General features: G+C 43.2%; 1 protein-coding gene and 1 pseudogene across 3 annotated transcripts in view; one reads left to right on the top strand and one right to left on the bottom strand.

The window, feature by feature from the left end:
- Mlxip (MLX interacting protein) overlaps positions 1 to 27,132 on the bottom strand; it is a 72,005-nt gene that overhangs the window by 44,092 nt on the left and 781 nt on the right. The window lies entirely within an intron of this gene.
- On the top strand, positions 1,016 to 27,132 carry LOC109684619 (protein VCF1 pseudogene; annotated as a pseudogene).

The following is a 27,132-nucleotide window of genomic DNA, read 5'->3' as shown; positions in this document are numbered from 1 at the left end:
GGGAGGGAGAGGGAGAGGGAGAGGGAGAGGGAGAGGGGGGAGAGAGAGAGCCTGTAACTCCACATTGCTTTTGCCACCAGGGATCAGATGCACCCATGCCATAAGGAAGCCCTCCTCTACAGGCTAGAAGGCATCCCAGCAACACCTACTCAGAGCCTGCAAGGCGTAGGCTGAGCATGAGGACCAGCTGACAAAGTAAGTCCCTGGACCCAATCCTCAGGACCTTACAAGCTAGTGAGAAAGACAGAAAGACAGAAAGGTTTGCCTCTGAGTGAGAAGAGGCCTATGTGAAGGGAATGGAAACACAAAGGTAGGGCATTCAGTGGTGTTTTCCTCCAGAAGAACATCTGAGCAGAGTCTCCCAGCTTGGGTGGGAGTTGAGCAGCAAAAAGCAATGTGGAGACAGGAATCCAGGCAGAAGGAAGGAGTCCTTTCTCCAGATGTGAATAATCTTGGCTCCTGCATTCTCCCCCCCACCCATAGCACCATAAATGGATCCTTCACTTTGAAGATACAAGAATTAAGATAACATCACTGCTGAGTGCCAAGGTCAAAAACTACATCTTGCTGTGTGTCCCCTGGCCAGTGAGGAGTCAGCAGCAAACCAAGATCTTAGAAGAAGAGAGGGCTAAGGGCAAGTCAGTGCATCCATAGCTCACATTTAGGTAAAGAGTAATTTTCTGAATCTACAGTCCAAAAAAGACTATGGAACAGAAGGAAAGGTTCATCAGTATTTGAAGTGAAGCCAAATGAGAAGGGGGCAAGGGAGGAAAAAAGACAGGGAGAGAAGGGTTCATAAACTGTTGGTGGTTTGACTACAGACAAAAAAGTGAAAAATCTCTTCTAAATAAAAAAAACCTAAAAACAATAAGGAAAGTTAGAAGGTGAGTGCCAAACTGATGGAGACTTTGTGAAGCATGGCTGGTGAAGAACCTCTGCGAGGACAACTGCAGAGAAACACCTCTCTATGTTAAGACCTCACTGCCAGCCTCTGAGCCAAATGACCAAATTCAGCATGGCTGACAGTGGTACCACCTGCATTATGCTCCTTTGATGTGAGCACCCACAAAGCACCAAAATGCTCATGTTAAACCCCCTACAGAAAAACAAATGCAGAATGTGGGGGACAGTCTTCAGACACCTCCATAGTCACTTCAAAAGGTCACTCTAGTCCTAGCTGCTCAGGAGGCAGAGATCGGGAGGATCACAGTTCAAAACCAGCCCGGGCAAGTAGTTCCACAAGACCTTATCTCTGAAAAAACCCTTCACAAAAAAGGGCTGGTGTAAAAAATTAGCTAGCATTTGTTGCCCTTAATGCAGAGAAGCTAAAGCAGATACCTTAAAAGCAACTGAGGCCAATAGGAAAAGGGAACCAGGAACTACAGAAAAGGTTAGATCAAAAAGAATTAACCTAGAAGGTAACACACACGCACAGGAAATTAATGTGAGTCAATTCCCTGTGTAGCTATCCTTATCTCAACCAGCAAAAACCCTTGTTCCTTCCTATTATTGCTTATACTCTCTCTACAACAAAATTAGAAATAAGGACAAAATAGTTTCTGCTGGGTATTGAGGGGGTGGGGGGGAGAGGGAGGGAGCAGAGTGGGGGGTAAGGGAGGGGGTGGGGGCAGGGGGGAGAAATGACCCAAGCCTTGTATGCACATATGAATAATAAAACAATAATAAAAAAAAAAAAGGGCTGGTGTAGTGGCTCAAGGTGAAGGCCCTGAGTTCAAACACCAGTACTTCAAAAAAAAAAAAAAAAAAAAGTCACTTGTGAGTTAGGCACTGATGGCCTGTAATCCTAGGCTACTTGGGAGGGTGAGATTGAGAGGCCAGCCCAGGCAAATAGTTTGTGGGACCCCCCCCACCTCCAAAATACCTCAGCAGGGTACTACTTCACTCCCCACCACCAGCTACCATGAGAGAGTGCCTCAGCCCCAGGAAAAGAAGGAAGAACAGTAAAGAAGAAGAATGGCAATAAAGAAGACAACTCTCTTCCCCTGCAAACCAAAGGAGCAGTAGAAACCCTGTCTTTCAGGATTGCTGGGACACAGAGAGAGAACCTGTAACAAAAAACAGCCTAAGAGCAAACAAAGCATTCTGTGTGCCTTTGAGCAGTGCCATTGTCGAGAGCAGCAGCAGCAGCAGCAGCAACAGCTTGGACAAGGCCAGTGGGCCAGAGAGCAGCCTAAGCCAGCTCATCTTGGATCCAGCCCCAACACTCCTCAGCCAGTGCCCGAGCAGTCTGAACTATGCCAAGGTCCTTACTTCCACATCCACCAGACCCTAAAGCAGGTTCATTTTCACATTTCACAGCCTGCAGCACCAGGGACGGCCTCCAACACAATGGACCAGCAATTTCTTGGCTTCTGTGAAAGAACAGCACTGTGCAGATTTGATATTTCAACGTATGATTTATTTTTAAAATTGCACACAAAAAATACCTGTTGGGTTTTCAGTCTGTTTGAAATAACGTGTTAACAGGCAATTGTTTACCTATGGTTTTGAAGCAATCTTTTACAGGACTCTTTTAAGGGAAGGTGTCAGGTCCATGACAAGGTAGTGGCATGAGGAAACTTCGTCTGTGTGTTGCAACCATAGTGTGACCATTCAGATTTCACTTCCAAATTTGTCAACAAGAAATTCTACTTTGGGGCTGGCAGAGTGGCTCAATTGGTAGAGCACCTGTGAGTTCAAACCCTTCACAAGGTTCAAACAAGTGTGAGGCCCTGAGTTCAAACCCCAATACTGCCAAAAAAAAAAGGTTACTGTGCAGTAGGGGTAGGGGAGGATGAGGTATAGGATTATACTAGATTAAAAGTGACTAAACAGATGAAAGTCAAATGCAAGGGACAGGCCTGAACTGGGTCATGATCCCTAAAAACTAATTACAAAAGACATTTTGAGGAAAACTGGAAGATTTTTCATGTAGACTGTGTATTATAGAATTAATTTTTGGCATAAAAATAACAGTGGTTATAAAAAGAGAATACCTATAATTTTAGGGATAAAAATGTTATGAAGTATGCAACTTTTTTCTGAACCATCTGAAATAAGAGAGACAGATACAGGAAGTGAGTGTGGTAAAAGCTAACAAGTGAGGGCTGGAGGGTGTTGGGCATAAAGGTGGTTTCTACACCATTATTTCAACTTTTCTGTCAAGATTTTTTATAGCTGGTGGGGAGGCTCAAGCAATAGAGCAGCTACCTAGCAAGCATGATGCCCTGATTTCAAACTGCAGTACTGCCAAAAAAGGAAAAAAAAAAAGATTATTTTATAATAAAAAGCTAGAAAAAAATCCATATTCTAATTTTCCCCCTTTCCTTTCCTCACCCCTTCTCCCTCCTCCTCTTCTTTTTTGAGACAGAGTCTCACTATGTATTCCAGGCCTCGAAATCCTGATCCTCTTGCCTCAGTTTCCCAAGTGATTCTCCAGGAGTGCTAGCATTCCAATTTTTTTAAAGGCATACAATAAGCCAGGTGCAGTGGTTCATTCCTATAATCCCAGCACTTGAGCAGCCGAGGCAGAAGGGCAAGTTTGAGGTCATCCTAGGCTATATGGCAAGTACCTGTCTCAAAAAAAAAAGAAACAAAACAGTGACCAGGGGTGAGCTCAGTGGCAGAGCGCTTGCACAGTGTGTGCGGGCTCTGAGTCTTCTCTCCTACTGTGAAGAAAGGAAGAAGGAAAGAGAGGGGAGGGAAGGGGAGGAGAAGAAAAGAGGAAGAGCTAAAAGAGAATCCACAAACAAAATAAATAAATGGCCAAACATAGGAAACAAAGGTTTAAACTCACTAGAGATTGAAGAATCGCAAATTAAAACTCCAGTGATAACACTGTGTGTCTATAAGATTAACAAAGATAGCCGAGGCATCAGTGGTTCACACCTGTAATCCTAGCTACTCAGGAGGCAGAGATCAGGAAGATCGTGGTTCAAAGCCAGCCGGGCAAACAGTTCAGAAGATCCTACCTCGTAAAAACCCATCTGGTGGAGTGGTTCAATATGTAGTCCCTGAGTTCAAGCCCCAGTATCACAAAAAAAAAAAAAAATACCAAAAATACCAAAGCTTTAAAAAACAAAGTATAATAGTGGCACGCAATTTAAAAAAAAGAAAGATATAGTCTTTTTGGAAAATAAATACCTTGACAGTTTCTTATGAAGCTAAATACACATTTATATATGACCCAGTATTTACTCAAGAGAATTAGAAACTTTATGTTCACAAAAAGACTGGCTCATGTTCAAAGCAGCTTTATTGGCAATAAAGCTGGAAACAATAAAACTGAAGGTCAGACAGATATCGACCAACAGGTGGCTAGATGGAATAAGTCATGGTCTACAATAGCATGACAACTAATACATATAGCAACATAATGAATCTTAAAAACATGCTGACAACCAGGCATCACAGTGAACACCTATAATGCCAGCACTCAGGAGGCTGAGGCAGGAGGGGCTCCAGTTTGAGGCCAGCCCAGACTACATAGTGAGACCCTGTCTCAAAAAAACAAAATAACAAAAAAGCTGGCAAAGCCAGACAAAGGGTACATCCTACATATCAATTTATACAAAACACAGGGGAAGTCAGAGCTGGTACCCATGAGAGAGTCAGTGGGGAAGGGAAGGAACTGCTTGGAAGGACACAAGGAACCTTACTGGGCCATGAGAATGTTCTGCATCTCAAGAGTGGTCACACATGTGTATATATTTATCAAAACTGTACAAATGTACACTTGAAAGGGAGAATTTGATTGTTTACATATTGTATCTCAATTTAAAATTGTTGGGGCTGGGGATATAGCTCAGTGGTTTAGTGTTTGCCTTGCATGCTTGAGGCCCTGAGTTCAATCCCCAGTACCACAAAAAAAAAAAAAAAAAACCTATCACAAAAAAAGGACTACTGGTGGAGTGGCTCAAGGTGTAGACCCTGATACTTCGAAAAAAAAAAAATAATAAAAAAAAATAAAATTGTTGGGATGGGGCTAACATATGAGGCCTTGGGTTCAAATTTTTAAATTATAATAATGATACCCAGAGTTGGGAAGAATGTGGGGAAATGGGCTCTCTTAAATACTGGCAATATGAATATTAATCGACACAACTTTTTTTAGTAAGTTTTACTGGAATATAATTCATATAACATAAAATTCACCCATTTAGCATTTACAAATTTGATGGGTTTCAGTATATTCGCAAAGTTGTGCATTACCTCAATGGATTCTAGAACATTTCAGTACCTCCAAAATAAACGTTGCACCCCTTAGCTATCACCCTTCAACCTTAAGCAGTTACTAACATGCTTCCTGTCTCTGTATGAGCATTCTGGACATTTACAAGACTAGAATCATACAACATGATTTTGGGTACTGGCTTTTGTTACTTAGCAGAATGTTTTTGAGGTTTATCCACACTGTAGCACATGCTAGTGCTTCATTCCTTTTCATAGCTGGATAGTATTCCATTGCATGGGTCTATCACATTTTGTTTATTTACTGTTAGGTTTTTAGGGGTTTTTTTTTTTGGTGGATGGTACAGAGGTTTAAACTCAGATCTCACACTTGCTAGGCAGGCGCTCTATCACTTGAGCCACTCCACCAGCCCCACATTTTATTTAATCATCAGGTGACAGACACCAACTTTTGGTCATAATGACTAATGCTTCTATGAATGCTCACGTGCAAGTTTTTGGATGAACGTGTTTTCATTTCTCTTCGGTAGATGCCTAGGAAAAACTTCCAGATCACAGGATAATTCTATTTAACTTTTTGAGAAACTACCAGACTAATTGCCACAACCGCTACATCATTTTCACATTCCTACCAGCAGTGATATTACTGGGTAATCATTACTATACTAGTCTGGAAGAGAAGTTCATATGTATAGCATTATGTCACAACTATTTGGAGCTCAATTTAGCTACCCAAGACTAAGTAAAAGTAATTCAAGATAGATGATAAAGGTTTGTGCACTTGCCCAGCTCCAGTGGCTCACGCCCATAGTCATAGTTATACAGGAGGCAGAGATCAGGAAGATGCAGTTCAAAGCCAACTGGGCAAATAATTTGTGAGACCCTGTGTTGAAAATACCCAACACAAAAAAGGGCTGGTGGAGTGGCTCAAGTGGGAGAGCACCTGCCTAGCAAGCATGAGCCCTTGAGTTCAAATTCCGATAGGACCAAAAAAAAAATTAAGTTAATTTAAAAAAAGTTAGTTACTCTTATTATTTTACACTCAATTAAAAAAGTTATGCAAACCAATAGAAAATGGTTTAGATAGACCTGCTAGACAAAAACGGAGGGTAAGATGTGAGCTCAATGCAGAGCAAGTGAAGCCGACAGCCTAGAAAAAGCAGTCACTAAAGTGCTGGCAACCAGAAGCTGAGCTCTAACTCGGGTAGAGCAGAAGTGGATGCTTATGCTTAGCAGCCCAAGGCTCCGCGCTCCATCCCACATAGCAAAAACTAAGTAAGCAAACAGAGAGAAAGAGAAAAAGACGAGGGAGGAAAGAAAGAAGACCCAGCTCCCGAGAACTCTGGGATTGCTGAGTAGAGAAGTCAATGTACCTTAATAGTGGAACGCTATCATAAATTGTTATAATAAAGGAAATAACATTTAGAAATAGGTTTCTAACTCAAAAGTTATATACACTACAGTCTGCAGATAAAGTAGCTCAGTGCTACAGTGCTGCCTATCATGTGTGGGGCCCTGAATTGGATGCTCAGCACCACAAAAAAATAAAATTAAAAAAATTTTAAAAATATACTATACTCAATATGTTCAAGAAAGCAGTGAAGATTATTATGCATTTAAGAGAGTGCTCTGCTTTCTAGCCAGGCACCAGTAGCTCCCACCTGCAATACTAGCTACTCAGGAGGCAGAGATCAGGAGGATCCTGGTTCAAAGCCAGCCAGGGCCAATAGTTTGAGAGACCCTATCACAAAAAAACCCATCACAAAAAAAAAAAAAAATAGGGCTGGTGGAGTGGTTTAAGGTAAAGGCTTGAGTTTAAACCCCAGTACTGAAAAAAAAAAAATTCTGTTCCTTAAAAAGGGGACAGATACATGAGGTAATTTTACAAACATATTTTAATAGTAACCCAACTTTAATGCTACAAAACTCAAAAGACTTTTTGAGAGTGGGTCTCACTGTGTTGACCAGGTTAGCCTTGAACTCCTAGGCTCAATGGGTTCTTCTGCGCCAGCCTGCTGAGAAGCTGGGACTACAGATATACACCACCATGTCTGTGTAAAAAGTCTCTTTTGATCCATTCTTAGGTTCTTCTGTGCTCCTTAAACCAAATCAAGCCCTAAGCGGTAGTTCCCAAGTGTCTCTGAATAAGAACTGCGCCATGGAGAAGGTCATGTGATATCCACCCTACTATACAGCTCGGTCACCATGTAGTCTACTCCCACCTCTGCAGCTCCATCTTTGAGAAAAAGCACTTTAATTTGGCTGTCTGAGGCAAAAGTCTTTAAAAAAAAACATTTCACACTGCATTTCCTCTCTCTAAGCTCTTCAGATGTCAGTTTGTTATCACACTGCACTTGGAGAGCTATTAATTAAAATGCACAGAAAAGGAGTCACTATAGATACCTTCCTATGTGAGCCACTTCTACTCCACAGGAGTTCCTAATGTCCTCCCCCTTCAGGGCTGGGAGTTCCAAGACAGTCAGATATCAGATTTGGGCATACAGATATGAAAATGAACTGAGGGGTGGGGGAGAGAAAATGCCCTGGAGTTAGCATCAGAAGCCAAACATTCTGGCTGTAGCTCCTAGCCTTGATGGAGCTCAGCCAGAGGAATTCCTCCTCTCACTGATTACCCCTGTAGTTTGAAACATCCGACACAAGGCAGAGAGGGACAGGCACCAGGCCAAAAAGGTTGGTTGGGAGGTCAGTGGCAGTAACAGGAACAGCAGGACAGCCAGACCAGAGCAGGTGGCCCATGCATGAAGCTGGCCAGTGCCAAGTGAGGCCAAGGCCACCAGTGAACTGCGTGATTCTTGAAAACTCAATGCTCCAGGGGCATTACCAAGAGGCAACGCTGGCTGTGGCCCAGCAGGGTCCAGGAGGGGTCTGGGATGCCCACAGGGGCAGGAGACAGCTACCTGCTCTGCAACAATGAACAGATCGTGCTCAAATGCAGTTTCCACCAGCAGGGATGGCAAAGAGAAGGTGCTTCTCCCCTCTGGGGCTGGCAGTCCTCCTAGCGGCCTACCCCTAAGAACTGGACAGAACAGAAGAAAAGAAGCCACTTTCAGGGCACTAGAGTGATTCAAAACACACCAAGGCACGCTATTCAAAACGATGGTAGCTTTGTCAGGAGACTGCAGTCCAAAAAGAACCAGTTAAAAAACCTGCCCTCCCCTCCTAATTCCTACCCTCTAGTACCTGTGACTCAAACAACATGTTGAAAAGGAGGAAAGGGAATTATGCATATAAACCAACATCAGCCAACCCATGTAAGGCAAGAGAAGACCAGCAGCTGCCTTTTGTAGATGACACATCACCGGGCAGACTGTTAGGTAGGTGGCACAATCTCCTACCTCGGCAGCCCAGACTCCCTGGGCTCCCAACGAGAATAAAAGCTGAAACATCAAGGTTTTCTACAGTGCTGCTGCATCAATTTCTAGGCATTTAGGAGGGCAGCACACCCAAAACCTTGAGGGAGCTAAGTCAGGGTGCTCACTCCCTGTCTCTGCAAGTCTCTAAAAGCTGCTACTCTGGAGTCTGCTAGGACAGGAAATAGAAAGACATTCCCTCTGCAGAAGAACTAGAAGCTGGAGGAAAAGCAGACTGTAGTATTTCTCACACCACGCCCTGCCCTGCTCACTTCGTCCCCATTTTACCATTTGGGACAGTAATCTCCTCTGCACTCCAAACACACCCAGAGTTCCAAGGAGCCAGCAATAAACACAAATACAAAGATAAGCAAACAGATTTATCAAGGTTACCCTGGCAGCTGGCTTCACACAGGCCAGGCCATGCCTGCTCCACTGTAATCTACTGGTTTCTGGTAGTTGCCCTGAGAAGTCTCTGGAGGAGTCAGTACAAGCACAGGTAAGCTTTGCCTGCTTGCCAGCTCTCAGGGACAAACTGATAACTAGGTTCTTTGCTTTTGTGAGGGCAGAGTTTCCTAGGGGCATAACTTTCTGCTAAGTTTTCTTATGGTGGAAAAACATGGATTCCAAAAATGGGAGTGTGGGGATTCAGCTTAGTGGCAGAACATGTGCTCAGTATGTGTGAACCCCTGGATCTGATCCCCAGAACTTCAAACAAAACAAAACAACCACTTACACACAAAAGTAAATGGATACAAAAAAACAGTGGACAGGGGACCAGCCTGACAGAGCAGGGAAGCAGGAGTACAGCCTGCTGGGCCATCAGTAAGGAGTCTGAGCAAGGGCGCGCAGGTGGACACGGATGCCTGGGCTCCGGGCCTCTCCATTGGGCCCCCATCTCTACACAGGACAGACCAAGCATAACCACAGTCCTGGAATCTTTGATCACCAGTCCCCCTGCCCACCAGTACTCTGCCCACAGTGCAGGTGGTAGGTTAGAAGCCCCTCAATTGAGCAAGTTCTCAAGAAAGGCAGTAAAAGCAGAGATCTGTTAGCATCTTGGAACTCCACCTGAGAGAAAATATTTAAATCATGCTTCAGAGTTGAGTTAGCTCTTCCTTCTTCAGATCCAGTCACAGCTCAGTTTAGAAAACTAAAAGAACACACATCCACAGCACACCGCCATCACAGGTGAGCTCACCACTGAGTACCCACCAAGCCTCCATTGGCAACTGCACCCTTCACAAAGCCCTCACTCTCCCTGCCTCTGGAACAACAAAAGGCCAAGGGGCAACATTCACAGCCAATGTCACAGCCATCCCTCCCTCAGAGGTCAGTGGGTCAGTCTTCAGGGCACAACAGGGACATGCATGCAGACTACTGCTGCAGCTATCAACCAACCACCCACTCTGTTCACTGCCCCCCTGTGACCTGCAGCAACAGACATGAAAACATAGCGAGCTTACAAAAAACCAGCCCAGCGCGCAGAACAAGGCCACTAGTCAGTGTTGTACCTGCTGACCACCATTCCCACACACACATCTGCCCAATACATGGGGCCAGTGTGACAAGATGAGGAGTCCTAATGTGGTGACACAAGGTTGCCTCTTTTCCAAGTCTGAAAATGTTCTTAGGGTAAAGGATTCTGTCAGGCAGAGGGACACTTCAAAGAATGGAACCAACTTAGGGTATGGCAACAGGAATGAACAGAACAGGGGCCTGGAAATACCTGAGAAATTACAAAAAATGTCATGAAAATATTCTCAAGAATCAACAGAGGGATTAAATAAAGAACACATCCACACACAATGAAATACTATTCTGCCACTAAAAACAAAGCAGATGAATATTTTGGGACTTGGAAAGATGCTCACAATCTCATAGATGGAAAAATACATATTCACCATGCCAAAAAAAATTTAAAAACAAGGTCTGGAAGAATAAACACTTGGGAACTGATAGGTTATCTCTGGGTGTTACAATTTTTATTTTTTCTTTTAACTTTATATTTGCTAATGTTTTTTATGATAAACTAAAAGCACAATTTGAAAGAAAAAATGTTAATTGTTTTAATGCTGAAAAATACTGTGGAGCAGGTCACTGGTGGCTAGTGTCTGTGAAACCTAGCTACTCAGGAGGCAGAGATCAGCAGGATTGAAGTTCGAAGCCAGACCAGGCAAAAGTTCTGAGACCCTATCTTGAAAACACCCATCACAAAACAGAACTGGCGGAAAGGTTCAGTTAATAGAGTGCCCGCCTAGCAAGTGTAAGGCCTTGAGTTCAAACCCCAGTACCACCAAAAAAAATTTTTTAATACTGTAGAAACAAAGAAATAATGATGAGTTAAATCTGGAAGAAGGCCTAGAAAATGCAGCCAAACTCCAAAGTGAGGTTTAAGCTAAGGCGGGGCGCTGGTTGCCTGTAATCCTACCTACTTAGGAGGCAGAGATCAAGAGGTTCCTGGTTCGAAGACAGCTCATGCAAATAGTTTGAGAGACCCTATCTCAAACAAACAAACAAACAAACAAACAAAACCTCATCAAAAAAGGGCCGGGAAAGTGGCTCAAGTGGTAAGAGCACCTGCCTAGCAAGTGTGAGGCTCTAAATTCAAACCAACTGCCAGAAAAAAAAGTCTAAGCTTAGAACTCCACAACTTTCAGTGAACATGTCTCAGCAGAGGAAGCACTTGTATCTCTGATAATACAGATTCTATCCTAACCTGGTTTAGAAGCAGAAATAATGGCATGTATGAACCATAAGCTATTTACCAGGATCTTTGTGAGTGTTTCTTTTTGGGAGGTACTGGGGTTTGAAGTCAGGGCCTTGTCAGTGTGAGGCAGCCACTTTACCACTTGAGCCCCTCCCCCAGCTCTGCCAACATCTTTATAAATTAGATCAAAATGAGAGAGAAACAGAGTTGGAAAGCCCAAGAAACTCATGTGAAGTGGCTGCATAAGGGCACACCCATCGCTTCTAAGCCAAACACACACACACACACACACACACCCCACCACCCCCTCCCACCCCCGAGCAAAGCCAGAGACATATGTAAGGTAATAAAAAACAGGCAGGTTAGAAACCTTACACAACAATGTATGCACAAATGAATAAATGAATAAAAAAAAAAAAACTGGAGGAAAAAAAAAAAAACCTTACACAAGAGGCCTACTCAGTCTAACTTAAAGTTGTAATTTTGTCTCCACTATCAACAAATCAACTGCTTGAAGTTAAGTTCCTTTCCTCTACCCCAGAATTAAACAGCCCCACTCTAGTCAAGTACAGGGAAGTTGAGGGGTAACAATTTGAGAAGAAATAGAAAGTTAAGATTAACCTAGAGTCCAACAATTTCACAAAATGGTGAGTAAAGCCACCATCTCCAAGACAAGACTTTAGAATCATGGTCTTGGCACTTTCATAACTCAAAGTGACTGCCTTCAAGAAGCATATGTTCTCTGGGATTCCCCAGGCAGTCACAGACAGTCATAATTAGAAAGCTACAATCCTGTGACTTTAAACAGAGTAGAGCAAGAAGGTACACATAGCAGTGAGGACACCTAAACTGTCCTTATGCTAGAGCTGACCTGTGACAATCAGCATGCACCTTCAACACTTACATTCAACCCAGATTAAACTTAGTCCTTCAGAATACCTCATACCTGAACTCAGATCTTAAATCAGAACCAAAATTTTAGGGGCTGGTAAAGTGGCTCAAGCAGTCGAGATCCTGCCTCACAAGCATGAGATCCTGAGTAAAAACTCCAGTACCGCCAAAAAAATAAACAAAAAATAAAAGGATGCTTACAGTAAAGGCTTTGGGCTGGTGGAGTGGCTCAAGTGGTAGAGTGCCTGCCTAACAAGCGTAAAGCCCTGAGTTCAAACTCCAGTACCAACTGACAAACAAACAAACAAAAAAGAATTTCTAGAACCAAAATTTTTCTTAAAACTTCATGGTCAGGCACAGTGACTCATCTCTATAATCCCACCTACTGAAGCAGCTCTGGAGTTCAAAGTCAGTCTGAGCAAAAAATTAGGGAGACCTCATCTCCATCAATAAGCTAGGTGTTGTAGCATGCACCTGTGATCCTAGCTGTAGGTAGAAGGATTGAAATCTGAGGCTTGCCCCGTGCAAAAACTGAAGGATAATAACTAAATAATAACTGAATAATAACTAAAGCAAAAAAGGGCTGAGGGCATGGCTTAACTGGTAGAACACCTAGCAAACATGAGGCCCAGAGTTCAAATCCCAGTACTGCAAAAAAAAAAACAAACAAACAAGTTTACATAAACTTTTATATTTCTGGGGTTGAGGGCACTAGTCTAGTAGTAGAGTATATATGTTGTGTAAGGCCCTGAATTCAACTCCCAGCATCTCCCTGCAAAATAATAATAATAGTAGTAATAATAATAATAATAATGATAATAATAATAACCCTGATTCCTTCTAACTCTTCATCTGTGACAGATACATAACACCAGACTCGCAAATAGCAAGAATCACCTGGAGGTAAATGATGACTGTCCTCTCAGGCAAATATTAATTTACCAAAGTTCCCACCACTCCTTTCTGTTCCTGTGTTTCAAGTCAATTACAATTTATAGTTATACGATCTTCATAATTAATATTTCTCTTTAACTACTACTTTACCAAAAGGAGGAAAATAAAAGATACAAAAGGCCTCTTGGTCTTTCAGATGTCCTTGGAGGGCATTTAAGTTTGTGACCGAAGACCCAGATAAACAGTGTTAATTGGAGAAAGGTCTTAACATGATAATTTTACAGAGGGTGATTTGGCAAGTTCTTCGGCAAAATAGAGAACCAGTTCCCAGTTGTTTCAATCTAGAGGCAAGGCTCAGGGAAGGCCATGTTCCCAATTATTCCTGCATTTACTGTACACAGTGACAATATAGAATTGTGGAATTTCTAGACACTGACTTTAGGATCGTTATGATCATCTGGTCCTGCACTTTCCAAATTAGATTCCTTATAATGTCAAAAATCTAAATCAGAGGGGAAAAAAATCTGAACTGTTTCCACTTTTTTTTTTTAAAGGTTAGGCATGGTGACACAAATCTATAATCCCAGCATTCAGGATCATGAGTTTGAAGACAATCTGGGCTATATAAAGAGACCCTGTCTCAAAACAAAACAAATTAAACTCTTCAGTGTTCTCAATATTTAAGGAAGTAAAAAGGGCCCCAAGACCAAAAAGTCTGACAGCCAATAATTTAAAACTTTTAAGGTAAGAACCAGACTTGGAATACTTAATCCTGTCCTCCCTAACACCTCAGCATGCATATCATTAACCAAAGCTGAATATTTATCTATGGTCCTTTTTGGTTTCATTAGGATTACATACAATAAAATGCACAAATCTTAAAAATTCAATGAATACTAAAAATATATATATATATACAATCAATTCCCTATCAAGATATAAAACATTAGCAACACCTAGAACATTCTCTCATGCATCTTACCAGCCAATCCCCTCTCCTAGGCATAGATTAGTCTAGTCTAGAACTTCATAAAAATGGAATCAGTATGTACTTTTTTGGCTTACTTCATTATGTTGAATGAAAAAAACAAAAAACCCCACGAAATCCATCATAAAAAGGGATAGTGGAGTGGCTCAAGTGATAGAGTGACTGACTGCCTAGCAAGTGGAGGACCTGAGCTCAAACCCCAGAGCCACCAAAAAAAAAAAAGAAAACCTTAAGCTTACTTCATTCAACATGTTTCTGAGATTCAACCATGTTGCATATACCAGTCACCAGTCATTTGTTTCTTATTTTTTAGTACTAAATGCAATTTGTTCCAAGACACTATCACTAAAACAGGTCTATAGAAGAAAAGTAACACTGGTAATGTTGTATTTTTTTCTCTTGTGAGCATCAGGACTTAAAAGAAGCTGAGTGATAGTTGCTAACCAGCAGCACGCTGTCTTGTGGCCTCTTTTTTTTTTTTTTTTTTTTTGGTACTAGGACATACCAACTATAGTATATCCAGCCATACAATGAAATACTATTCAGCAATGAGAAATAATAAAATACCTGACACATGCTATTACATAAACTGATTTTTTTTTTGTGGTACTGGGGTTTGAACTCAGGACCTCATGTTTGCTAGGCAGGTACTCTACCACTTGAGTCACTCCACCAGCCCCTTACATATACTTTGAAAACATGATGCTAAGTCAAAGAACCCAGACACAAAAGGCCACATATTATAACATATTATATGATTCCACGATTATAAAATGTCCAGAAAAGGCACATCTATAGAGCGAGACAAAGCAGTTGTCTGGGACTGGGGTAGGAACTGGAATTAAATGTAAATGGCAAAGCTAAGCATGGTGGTACACACCTGTAATCCTAGCACTTGGGAGGCTGAAACAGGAGGACTGCAAAGTTCTAGGCCAACCTGGGCTATATAACAAAAGACTCTGTCTGAAAACAAGAACAAAAAAAAGTAAATGGCCGTGAAGGATCTTACTGAAGTGATGGAATGTCCTAAAACTGGATTAGGATAATCACTTACACTTAAAATGAGTACATTTCATAGTATGTAAATTATACCAATAACATTGCTTAAGAAAAAGAAAAGATTATCAGGCATGGTGACCTGTACCTACAATCCTAGCTACTCAGGAGATGGAGATCCACGGGATCCAGTTCAAGACCAACCCTGGGCAAAAAGTTCTCAAAACTCCATCTCAACCTACAAAAAGCTGGGCATGATGGTGTGCACTTGTCATCCCTGCTACGCAGGAAGTGTAAGTAAGAGGACTGAAGTCCAGGCTGACCTGGGTATAAATGAGGGATCCAATTTGAAAATAACTAGAGCAAAAAGGCCGGGAGGTGTCGCTCAAGTTGTAGAGCACCTACTTAGCCAGCATGAGGCCCTGAGTTCAAACCCCAGAACTGCCAAAAGAAAAATAAAAAAAAGAAAAAGAAAACTTATCTAACAACAAATGGATTGAGAACTCTGCTCCAAGGCAGAGAAATATGTGCTTAATAACTTAAAGAACAAAGGAAACCATTTTAAAAGACCCTGGTGACAAGTGCTGGTTGCCCACACCTGTACCCCTAGCTACTTGGAAGGCTGAGATCAGGAGGTTTAAGATCAGCCAGGCCAAATAGTTCGTAAAACCCTATCTCCAAAATAACCAGAGTAAAATGGACTGGAGGTGTGCCTCAAGTGGTAGGTAGAGCACCTTCCTAACAAGCTTGAAGACCAGAGTTCAAACCCCAGTAATGCTTTAAAAAAAAAAAAAAAAGGGCGGGGGACATAGTTCGAATGGTAGATCACCTGCCTAGCAAGCACAAAGTCTTGAGTTCAAACTCCAGTACTGCCAAAAATATTAAATTAAAATATAAATAAACAGCTGGGCACCAGTGGCTCATACCTGTAATCCTAGATATTCAGGGGGCAAAGATCAGGAGGATCACAGTTCAAAGTCAGCCCAGGAAAATATTTCATGAGACCCTATCTCAAAAATACCCAACACAAAAAAGGGCTGGTGGAGTGTCTCAAAGTGCAAGCACTGAGTTCAAACCTAGTACCATAAAGAAAAAAAAAAAGAAAATACCTAACACAAACAGGGTTGACTGACTCAAGTGGTAGAGTGCCTGCCTAGCAAGTGTGAGGCCCTGAGTTCAAACCCCAGTACCACCAATGAATACACAAAAAAACTGCATGTGATTTCTACATAGCTACTAAGGCCTAACTAGCCCAGCCCTAGACTCATTCAAAAAAAAAAAAAAAAGCTTCTTTTCAGGCTATTGAGCAAAGGAGCTGCATAAGCACAAGAAGAGGGTCTTAAGACTGTTCTTTATAAAGCTAGAATAGCCTGGCTCCAGTGGCTCACGTCTGTAATCCTAGCTACTCAGAAGACAGAGATCAGGAGGATCACAGTTTGAAGCCAGCCCCGGCCAATAGTTCGTGAGATCCTAGCTCAAGAAAAACCTTCACAAAAAGGGCTGGTGGAGGTGTAGGCCCTGAGTTCATAACCCCAATACTGAAAAAAAAAAGGACATGGTGGTACATGCCTGTCATCCCAGCTACAGAGAGAAGCACATATAGGAGGATCCTGGTCTGGTAAGCCCAGGCATAAACAAACCCTATTGAAATAACCAACAAAAAAAAAGGCTGGCAGAAAGGCTCAAGTGGTAAAACACCTTGCCTAGCAAGCACAAGGTTCTGAGTTCAAATTCCAGTATCATCCAAAAAAGTATGGAGAATACTTGGTGAGTATCTGGAAATCAGGTTAATTCCTCTACTTTCTACACAAGAAGTTGTTTTTTGTTTTGATGATAATAATAATGGCAGAACTAAAGCAGTCACCTTTGTGCCCACAAGCCTCAAAAAGCAGAAGAGTGCCTGTAATCCTAGCTACTCAGGAGGGAGAGATTAGGAGGATCATGGTTTGAAGCCATTCCAGGCAAGTAATTCCACAAGACCTTATCTCCAAAAAAGCCTTCACAAAAAAGGGCTGGTGGAGTGGCTCAAAGTGTAGTAGGCCCTGAGGTCAAGCTCCAGTACCAGGGGCAAAAAAAAAAAAAAAAAAGCAGAATAATAACACTGGCTTTCAAAGCTCATCTCCCAGGCAGGCAGATGACACATGCCAGTAATCTTAGCAATCGGGAGGAGGAGGCAAGAGGATTTGATACTTAGAGGCTAGCCTGGGTTACACAGAAAGACCCTGTCTCAAAGAACCAAACTACAGTCTCTTTTTGAGCTATTATATTACTCTTCACCACTACTCAAGAGGGATTCTGCATGTTCACATCTAAGGCTCAAGGACTAAAGACAAGGAATCCTATTTCTAGAACTATATCTCAGAACTTGGGCCTCCTTTTGGAGCTGCCAATATCACCCCTTCCCCACAGCCTCCAACCAGATTTTTCTGATTATGCCCCAAATACATTAGGAGCAGCTTGGAGAGGCTTCTGTAGGGAATTCAAGACCATGCAGAAGTCTTCTACCATGACCAGACCAAGTGAGTAAAAATATTATTCAGGATACATGGTAGCACACATTTGGAAAAACCCTACCATTCAGAACACAAGCCACTCAAAGCCCCAAAACCTCCCCTTTCCCAGCAGCCCCCTCAAAGGCACAGCAGAGTTCAGGGGGCAAGATGGAACAGCATGGCTAGAAAAAAGAAAACCAGGCACCTTTATGGGCAAGACCTAGTGGACAACTATGGGGCCTAGCCTCTCTGAGTCCCTTGTCAGGGAACCCACTCATGCCTCTGGCTGTTATGGCAGTCCAAGTTCTGTGCCAGCAGCATCCTCAGCACAACACATAGCAGCCTTATACTAACCAGTCCTCTCAGGCTCCCTACTTCAGTAATGGCCCCCAGAAGCTCAAGCCAAAAACTGCAAAGTTATCATTATTCCTTTCTGTTTCTTTCATCATTAAGTCCAAAGCCACCCTGAATCCATCCACTTCTCACTACATCCACTGCTGCCATCCTAGTCTGAGAATGGAGCTCAGTGGCCTCCCAACTGAGATCCTGGCCTCTACTCTGGCCCCCATAGACTAACCCCCTCACAGATTAGTGTCCTATAGACTTGCAAGAAGGAGCTGCCCACCCAGTGGAGGTAAATCAGTAATCCCCAACACAATGAGAATAATATCCTAACTTGCCACCATGGCCCTCAAGGTCTCTGATCTCTTCAAATTTATCTTCTGCCACTTCCCTCCTGCCCTCAGTGTTCTAGACCAGCTGGTCTTCTTCCTAACCCTGGAATGTGTCACACCTGGGCCTCTGCCTAGGCCTCTTCCACCACCTGGAAAACTACCCATGCCTGGCTTCTACTACTTGCCACTCAGGTTTCAGTTCACCCTGAAATGTCACCTCCTCAGAAGACTTCTGTGAGCAGCACAAAAGCACCTGCCTACCCTCCACAACCCCTCCACCCCGTCACTTTCTATTCCTTTATTTTGTTTTATGTTCTTCACTGCATTCATAATACAAAATCTGACTTGTTTACCGACACCTACTAGAATGTTAAGTTCCATGAGGCAAGGACTAACCTGCCTTGTCTACAACTGTGTCCACAAGGGCTGACCCATGCCTGGCACACAAGGAAGCCTGATTGAATACATGTTGGTGAATGAGCACTTGAGCTGGAGACTGCCAAATGGAGACCACAGTCAGAACCATGCTCTGTGACCCAATGGTTTCTGCTCAGAAAAGGAGGGCCACCCTGGCTCCCCTGGTAAGGACCAGTGCCACCTTACACAGGCTCCACTCTCCACTACCATCTGATAGTCCTTAAAGTGCTAGAATTGGTATGACATGACCAGCACCCTTCCTAATCTTTGCAATAAACCCCATCCCACAGGATGGCACTAGAGGGTCCCTGATGCATTTGGCCCAGAAGGCTCTGCCTAAAACAAACCCTGGGGCCAGAAATTCTAACCACAAACAAGGGAGCTCCAATAAAAGAAAGAAAGTGATCAGTACTTTCTACAAAACTCTGTTATGGGAATTATACCAAGCAGAAAACAAGGGCACAATCCACTATACAGACTTTTCTTTTGATAAGGGCACTCCTTTCAGTGGAACCCCCTGAGCTAGAGACCAAGACACTCAGCAAAACTCAATAATATTAACTCCAAGGTGGGCTGGATGCTTTCCTGTGGGGAAGACTTAAAAGATGTTCATTTGTACCAAGATTAAAACCTTTCTTCAGGTTGGTGGTTCACACCTGTAATCCTAACTACTCAGGAGACAAGAGATCAGGAGGATCACAGCTGAATGCCAGCCCCGGGAAAATAGTTCAAGAGATCCTATCTTGAAAATACCCAACACAAAAAAGGGCTGGTGGGGTGACTCAAACGGTAGTTCCTGCCTAGCAAGTGTGAGGCCCTGAATTCATAATCCCAGTACCAAAAAAAAAAAAAAAAAATCTTGCTTTTTTTTTTTTTTTTTTTTTTTTGCGGTACTGGGGATTAAACTCAGAGCCTACACCTTCAGACACTCCACCAGACCTTTTTTGTGAAGGGTTTTTTCGAGATAGGGTCTCATGGAATTATTTGCCTGGGCTGGCTTCGAACCATGATCCTCCTGATCTCTGCCTCCTAAGTAGCTAGGATGACAAGTGTGAGCCACCTGCTCCCGGCAAAAGGCAAGACATTTTTGAAACCATTACAGAAGTTACCACAAACTTGGTGGCTTAGGATATAATTCATCTTGCAGTTTTGGAAGTCAGAGGGTCTCAGAGGGCTAAATCAAGATTCAACAGGTCTGCATTTCTTCTAGAAGCTCTAGGAGAGAATCTGTCTCCTGGTCTTTCCCAGGTTCTTTAGGGTACTCACATTCCTTAGTTCACAGCCCCTTCTCTCCCCTTCAAAGCCAGCAACCTCAGAATGAGTCTTCCCCCTGCACTCTCTGGTTCTCTCCTGATTCCCTCTTCTACTTGGAAGGACCTTTGTGATTACGTTGGCCCACTCAGATAATCCAGAATAATCTTTCTATTAAAAAGTCACCTGATCAGCAAATTTAATTCCTTAATTTTTAATTCCTGCAACCTTAATTCATCTTTGCCATGCAACAGAACACATTCCAGGTTCCACAGATTGGGTCCTCTTTGAGAGGGCTATTAACCTGCCTACCACACCAGACCAAGTGCTCCATAATGTGAATGCCACCCAACAAAGACTTACCCTGCTGTCCTATTACACAGCAACATCCCCTAAAGTACCTATATGCATAAATTGTTTGTCTTTGTAGAGCTAAAGATAAAGAAGATTCAACAAAAGGAAGTTTATAAAGTTAGCTTCTAGGTCCCACAACATCCCTTTTCAATTCAACATATATATGTTTTCTTTTTTTTTTTGGTGGGACTGGGTTTGAACTCAGGGTTTTGTGCTTGCAAAACAGGCATTCTACTGCTTGAACCACACCTCCAGTTGATTTTGCTCTGGTTATTTTGGAGATGGGGGTCTTACAAATGATTTTTCCCTTGTTGGCCTCAAACCAAGATCCTCCTGATCTCAGCCTCCCAAGTAGCTAGGACTACGAGTGCCTGGCTCAACATATATTCCTTTCTTTCTTTCTCTTTTTTTCTTACGGTACTGGGATTTGAACTCAGAGTCTCATACTTGCAAGGCAGGCTCTTTACCACTTGGGCCACTCTGTAGCCCTTTTTGGTGTTGAGTTTTTTCAAGATAGAGTCTCTCTAACTATTTGCCTGAGCTAGCATTGAACCAGGATCCTGATGTCTCCTCAAGAGTAGCTAGGATTACAGATGTGAGCCACAGGCCCCTGGCCAACATATAGTTCTTAATCACAGTCCGTATCAGACACTGTTAGGCTCTACAGATCCTTCAAAGGTGAAGACAGCAAGAAAGTCAAGTTCATATAACCACCATACAAGGCCAAATCAAACAGGGGCTATGGCTTTGCAGAAGGACTTGATGTTCACTCACAGGAAGGCTCATGAGCTGAGCCTTGAAGGAAGCACAGGATTTCGTCAGAGGGGAAGGGCAGCAATAGGAAGGCTGTGGAACAAACCAAGACATTCACCTTCCCTATCTTGGTTGCCTCATGGTCTTATAATAGTTTAGGAATTGGCACCTTCACTTCCTCTCTAACAGAATTAGACTTTTGTGAGCAGATGAGGGAAGTAATTTTTCATCCCAGAGACTTTTCCTTGGATAAGATGCCTAATCTCTCTGGCGAAAGAGCAAATTAACTTCAGAGCTCAAATGTACTTTTTTGTAGTTGTTGTTACTGTTGTTTGGAAAAAACAAACAAACAAACAAGTATTCTACCACATCCTACCTAGAGAGTTTTGTGGGGGTTAAGGTTATGGGAAGAATTTAGAACATAGCACATGCTCAGTTAGTGGGAATGTCTTCTCTCCACTCTCTGTGGCAAATAAACCCTTCCAACTTCACTAACTTCTTCACTCAAGAGTCTCTTTACCCAATTCTATCAACCCTTTCTTGTCCTTCCATCGGACTGGAAATTAACCAGTCAGCCACTACATAAAACAAAAACGTGGTCCTGGACTGCTGAAGGGGAAAGATAGGTAAGAAAAACACGGGCTTCCCATTGAGGAAGGGAATCCATGATTTTTGACAGTTAACACGTGGAAGAGGAGATAAGTATTGAACCTGATGTCAGCAAAACTGGCCATAGACACTGATATGGTGACACACTCACAGTCTGGAGTAGACATGACTCCCAGTACTGCCATTAGACCAGGCTCCTGTTGCTACCACAGCCTTTATCAAGGGTTCTCTATGCCTGTATCCCACCCTTGGTTTGTGAACTCCTCACGAGAGACTGAGGTGCTCATCTCTGTAGCTGGCAGCTCCTACCTCAGTGCACACCTTTCATAGCACACTATCTAATGATTAAAGACTAAAGACAATGCAAGGAAAAATGTCATTCAATTGATATGGAAGCAGAAAGCATATTTAGTCATCTGTGTGGACAGTGTCCATTATCATGCCTAGCATTAAAAGGTTCCTCTACTGAAAACTTAAAACTTGGGTCACAGTGCCCTAAACCTTTAATCCTTGCTGTTCCTTAAGTCTAGCACAGCCTCTTACTTGGGCCATGAAAAAGAGTTAGCACACAGGACACACAGAAGCTTAAATTCCAGGGGCTGCCGAAGTGACTAAAGTGGTAGAGCATCTGCCTAGCAAGTGTGAAGCCCTGAGTTCAAATCCCAGTACTGAAAGAAAAAAAAAAAGAAATTCCAAGGCTATCTTATAGGTCTTAATTTAAAGTCTCCTCAAAGACTGGAGGTGTGTCTGGTGCCCGTGGCTCACACCTGCATTCCTAGCTACTCAGAAGGCAGAGATCAGGAGGATCACAGTTTGAAGCCAGTCAGGGCAAATAGTTTGTAAGACACTATATCAAAAATAGCCAGTACAAAAAAGGGCTAGCAGAGTTGCCTGTCTAGCAAGCGTGAGACTCTGACAGTTCAAACCCCAGTCCCAGTACCATTAAAATAAAAAAGGACTGGAGGAGTGGCTTAAGCAGTAGAGCATCTGCTTTGCGAGACCCTGCTTTGCAAGTACAAAGCCCTGAGTTCAAACTGCAGATCTACTAAAACAAAAACCAAAAACTGAAAGTCTCCTCAATGTCTACTTAAGCAGCCCAGCATGGTGGTACACGTCTGTAATCTGAACACCCGTGAAGCTAAGGCAGGAGGATGGGGAGTTTGAGGCTAGCATAGGCTACCTAGTGAATTTGAGGCCAGATTTTGTCTCAAAAACCATGGGCTATAAGGCATGGCTCAAGTGGTAGAGTTCCTGCCTAGCAAGTACTAAAGCCCTGAGTTCAAATCCCAGTACATGAAAAACAAAACCAAAACTACTAAATCTCCTGAAGCAGAAAGCCATTCTCTAGAAAACCACTATCTCTCTAAATACATAAAAAGACCTTCTCCTGCCCTCTGAAACATTCACACCAAGGCTCCCTAACAAGGACTTAATAAAAAGGTAGAGAAGTGAAACCAAAACTAACCACAAAAAGCTACTAGATGTGTTCAGAAGCTGTGTAGGGGACATACATGTGTGACATTCCTTAAAATGTTAAGAGGGCAAGAAGCATTAACTATGTTCTAAAGTGCATAGCTCTATTGTGGAGCCTTAGCAAAGACCAAGCCAAATAAGAATGCTTCTACTTAGTATTTGTCAGGCAGGCGTTTGAAAACCACACTAATAAAAGACCCCAGTCAGATACACTATTTTGTTGTTTATAGATGAGAAACAGGGCTCCTAATAAACGTCAGGATTTTTTGTTGTTCTTACTGTTGTTGTTTTGTTTTGCTTTGTTTTGTTTTTGTGTTTTTGTTTGAAGACAAGGTCTCACTATGTAGCTCAGGTTGGCCTTGAACTCAAGTTCTCTCTACCTCAGCCTGATGACTGTTGGCATTACTAGCCTGAACTACCACTTCCTTCTGGCTTAAACATAAGTTAAATGAGGACATTAAAAGCCCATTCTGCTACATTCAGCCTCGTAAGCCTTCTCTTGCCTATTATTTGACAGGTTAATCCTCACTTCCACCCTGTAGGGAACTTTTATCCACCCATTCTAAAGAAGCAAACAGGAGGCTTAGGAAAGGCAAGCCTCAGGCTGCTCTCCCATGTCATCTACCAACTAAATTTTGTCTTGGGGAGAGGCAAGGCAATTTCTTCCCCTCCAATATATCCCAACAATGAGCAAAGTGAGAAGGACATGGTTTTGTTGTTTTGGTGGACTGAGATTCAACACTTGCAGAGCAGGTGCTCCACCAGTTGAGCCCCACCTCTAATCCATTTTGGTCTGGTTATTTGGAGATGGAGGGTTCCCTGGGCTGTCCTCAATCTGTGATCCTCCTGATCTCAGCCTCCCAAGCAGCTAGGATTACAGGCATGAGCCATCAGTGCCCAGCTATGGACATGGATTTTAAAGCCAGCTACAAGGAAACTGAACTCACATCTCACAGTCACTTACCAGGCAGGCCACTAAGCTTAGTCCCCAAACACCCTATTGCCCAGCAAAGTCTATCCTGTTCAGGAGTTAAAGCCTTTGCACATTCTGGACCAGGTCCTGTTCAGAATCCTTAGACCACTTTTTAGGACAGGGTAAAAAATAACCACAACTTCCCTTGCACTTGGTTCCTCCCCAAAGGGCTGTTGAACCTCATCTGGAAACAGCTGGGAGGCAGCAGTTAACAGGAAACCAAACCAAAAAAAAAAAAAAAAAAAAGCACAGAGTGTACCAGAGAGGTTTAGGAGTAGAACCAAGCAGCCAGGGGACAGCCAGGAAGCTGAAGTTAGAAAAGACCTAGGCTAGAAACAGTCACACAGAAGAGGAGACCCAGCTGGCCCTCCTCTTGGCCCAAGTAGGAGAAACCTGGGCAAGCAGTGGTGGAGGCTCTGACCCACTGAACAGGAAGTCAGAATAGCTCTGATGCTGTGTCCTTTCCTCCCCACCCCCACTGAACCTTACTTCTCTGAAACCCAGGTGGTGGTCACCACAGGAGAGCTAAGATCAAACATCCACTTTTTTCTAGCTTTTCTATCAATCTGTACTAACAGACCACACTGCCAACTAAACTCCGGGAAGGTCAAGTTAGCCTCACATAGAGACAAAGAGCATCTCCATGAGAAATTACTGGCAGACTCAATCTAGGGACCTTTGGTGGTAAACATAAGGCAGAAGGAGACCATAGGCACAAGGAATGGCAATAAAGCAAGCCAGCCAATGGACCTGGAAATCCTGAAGAGCAAGGCAAACTTCTTGCACCACCAAGCTAGTGGTGTGTTTTGTAATCATGAAAGTTATTTGAAGCCAGGTAGCCAGTGGCCTGTAATCCTAGCTACGTGGGAGGCTGAGATACAGAGGATCCCAGTTCAAGGCTAATGCAGGCAAATAGTTTGAGACCCTGATTCCAAAATAACCAGAGCAAAATGGACTGGAGGTGTGGTTCAAGTGGTAGAGCACCTGAGCACCTACTGTGCAAACACAAAGTCCTGATTTCAAATCCCAGTCCCACACACAGAAGAAAAAGTTGAAATGAAACCCCTTTGTACAATTAATATATGCTTAAAAAACTGAGCAATGACAATTGCCAAAATGTTTTTGAAAGACATGGTAAAAAAATTACTGAACTTTTTTGATGTTATTTAATAAGCTTTTAGGTTATCCAAACAGAGGGCAAAGAGGAGGCTGGCTTCTTTTCCCTTTCGCAGAGTTTACTTAGGGGAGACCTTTCTAGCCCATTCCTCCTCTGACTTGAGCACTGTTCTCTCCTGGTACACATACAAATTTATATTAAAGTGAGAGAACATTAAGTTCTCTTAATAAAATACATTCCCGTCTTTCACCTCCAGTTTTATTTGAAAAGGTTCCCTCAAAGCACAGCTTATTCTGAAATCTAGTTGGGTTTAATTCTAATGGAAGTGCTCAAAATTTGAGACTGAAGGGCGTGCAGGGCTGCAACCTCAATGTCATTTGTTTGTTTAAAAGCAGAACATCTTTATAGGCTCAGTGCCAGCTCAAACTGGCAAGACCTGAGATCAGAGCAGACTCACCAATATGCCACGTAAGGGCGACAGAAGAAAGAGCTGTGCTCCAGGAGTAAGTCATCAGGGAAACCTTCACAAGAGGAAAAGGGGGTGAGGGGTGCATTTCAGGAACATAACAAAGGAGCAAGTCAATTAATCATTTCTTCCAAAGGGGGAAGATGCCATCCAGAGCCGAATATCTGGTATTTTAACTACCAGATAGTTTCATTGTTTTGTTTTATGCTTTTTTGTATTTTTTGAGGTGCTGATATTGAACCCAAGGCCTCACAACATGGTAGGCAAGTGCTCTAGCACTCAGTCACACCTCTGTCCTTGCATATTGTTCTAATTTGGATTATTCAGGGGACAATGAGGTGCAAGGGTTGCTTGAACCTATGGGTTTGAGACCAACCTAGGTAACGTAGCAACACCCTGTCAAAAAAAGAGGGGATGGGGATTTGGACAACATTCCTACTCTTCTACAGTTCTTTTTTGGTTCTGTACTGGGGTTTAAACTCAGGGCCTACACCTTGAGCCACTCCACCAGCCCTATTTTTGTGAAGGATTTTTTTTTTTTTTTTTGAGATAGGGTCTCACAGTTTGCCTGGGCTGGCTTCAAACCACTATCCTCCTGATCTGTCTCCTGAGTAGCTGTGATTACGGGTGTGAGCCATGGGCACCCAGCTCTTCTACATTTCTTTACACTGTTTCTGGACTTTCCTAGGAAACTTTCCTGTGCTGTGTGCAGAGCAGAGCTAAAACAGCCAGGGCACCGCAGTTACTAAATGCAAGAAGCCCAACCTCAATGGAAGCAGGGATTCCATCAGGAAGCCCTGCAAAACTGAGCTGTTAAGGCCACTCCAGCAAGTCCAAAGAAGTTCTGCGGTTGAGGAAGAAGAGTCACCTGAATCAAATGGCTAATAGACAACACAGTGGAAGGGCAAAAGAGCAGAAAGGCATTTTAACCCTTGAGGGCCAGGCATATCTGTGACTCTGCCCAGAGGCAAATCCACATGGCAGGATGGTGTCTGGGATGTCTGCCCTAGACACTGACATCTCCCTTGTATAGTGTTTCAGGGCCACCAGGAAACCCTCCAACTTGCCAGGAAAACAGACTGCACCTCCAACAGCTGTGGCTCCAAGTCTTAAAAGCACCGGGGACCGCCCCCCTACCGTCCCCCCGGGGCCTGCCAATAAACGAGTTGTGAGGGAGCCGGGTGTCCAGATACAGGGACAATTATGAACAGCAGCCAACGTTTATTAAGTACCTAACCGCAGCAGGCACTGGAAAAAGCAATTTACCTATGTCGTTCCATCCCCCACAATAGCTCCCTGGAGCAGCTAAAACTGTCACCCCCTCTTTTCAGAGGAGGAAACAGGCTCCAAGGTGTTAATCATTGGCCCCACCAAGGTTGGGTATTGCTGGAAACACACAAAGAGTTTGGAGGAAGGGGTCGACAGCGCTGAGCAACACAAGGTGCAGCCTGTACCTACACCTCTTTCTTGTCCAAGATCGGTGACCCCCCGGACATTGGATGGGAGGACCTGA

Source organism: Castor canadensis, chromosome 18, assembly GCF_047511655.1.
Source record: "Castor canadensis chromosome 18, mCasCan1.hap1v2, whole genome shotgun sequence".
NCBI lineage: Eukaryota > Metazoa > Chordata > Mammalia > Rodentia > Castoridae > Castor > Castor canadensis.
The sequence above is the reverse complement of the archived record's forward strand: the minus strand, read 5'-3'. Positions and strand labels throughout refer to the sequence as shown.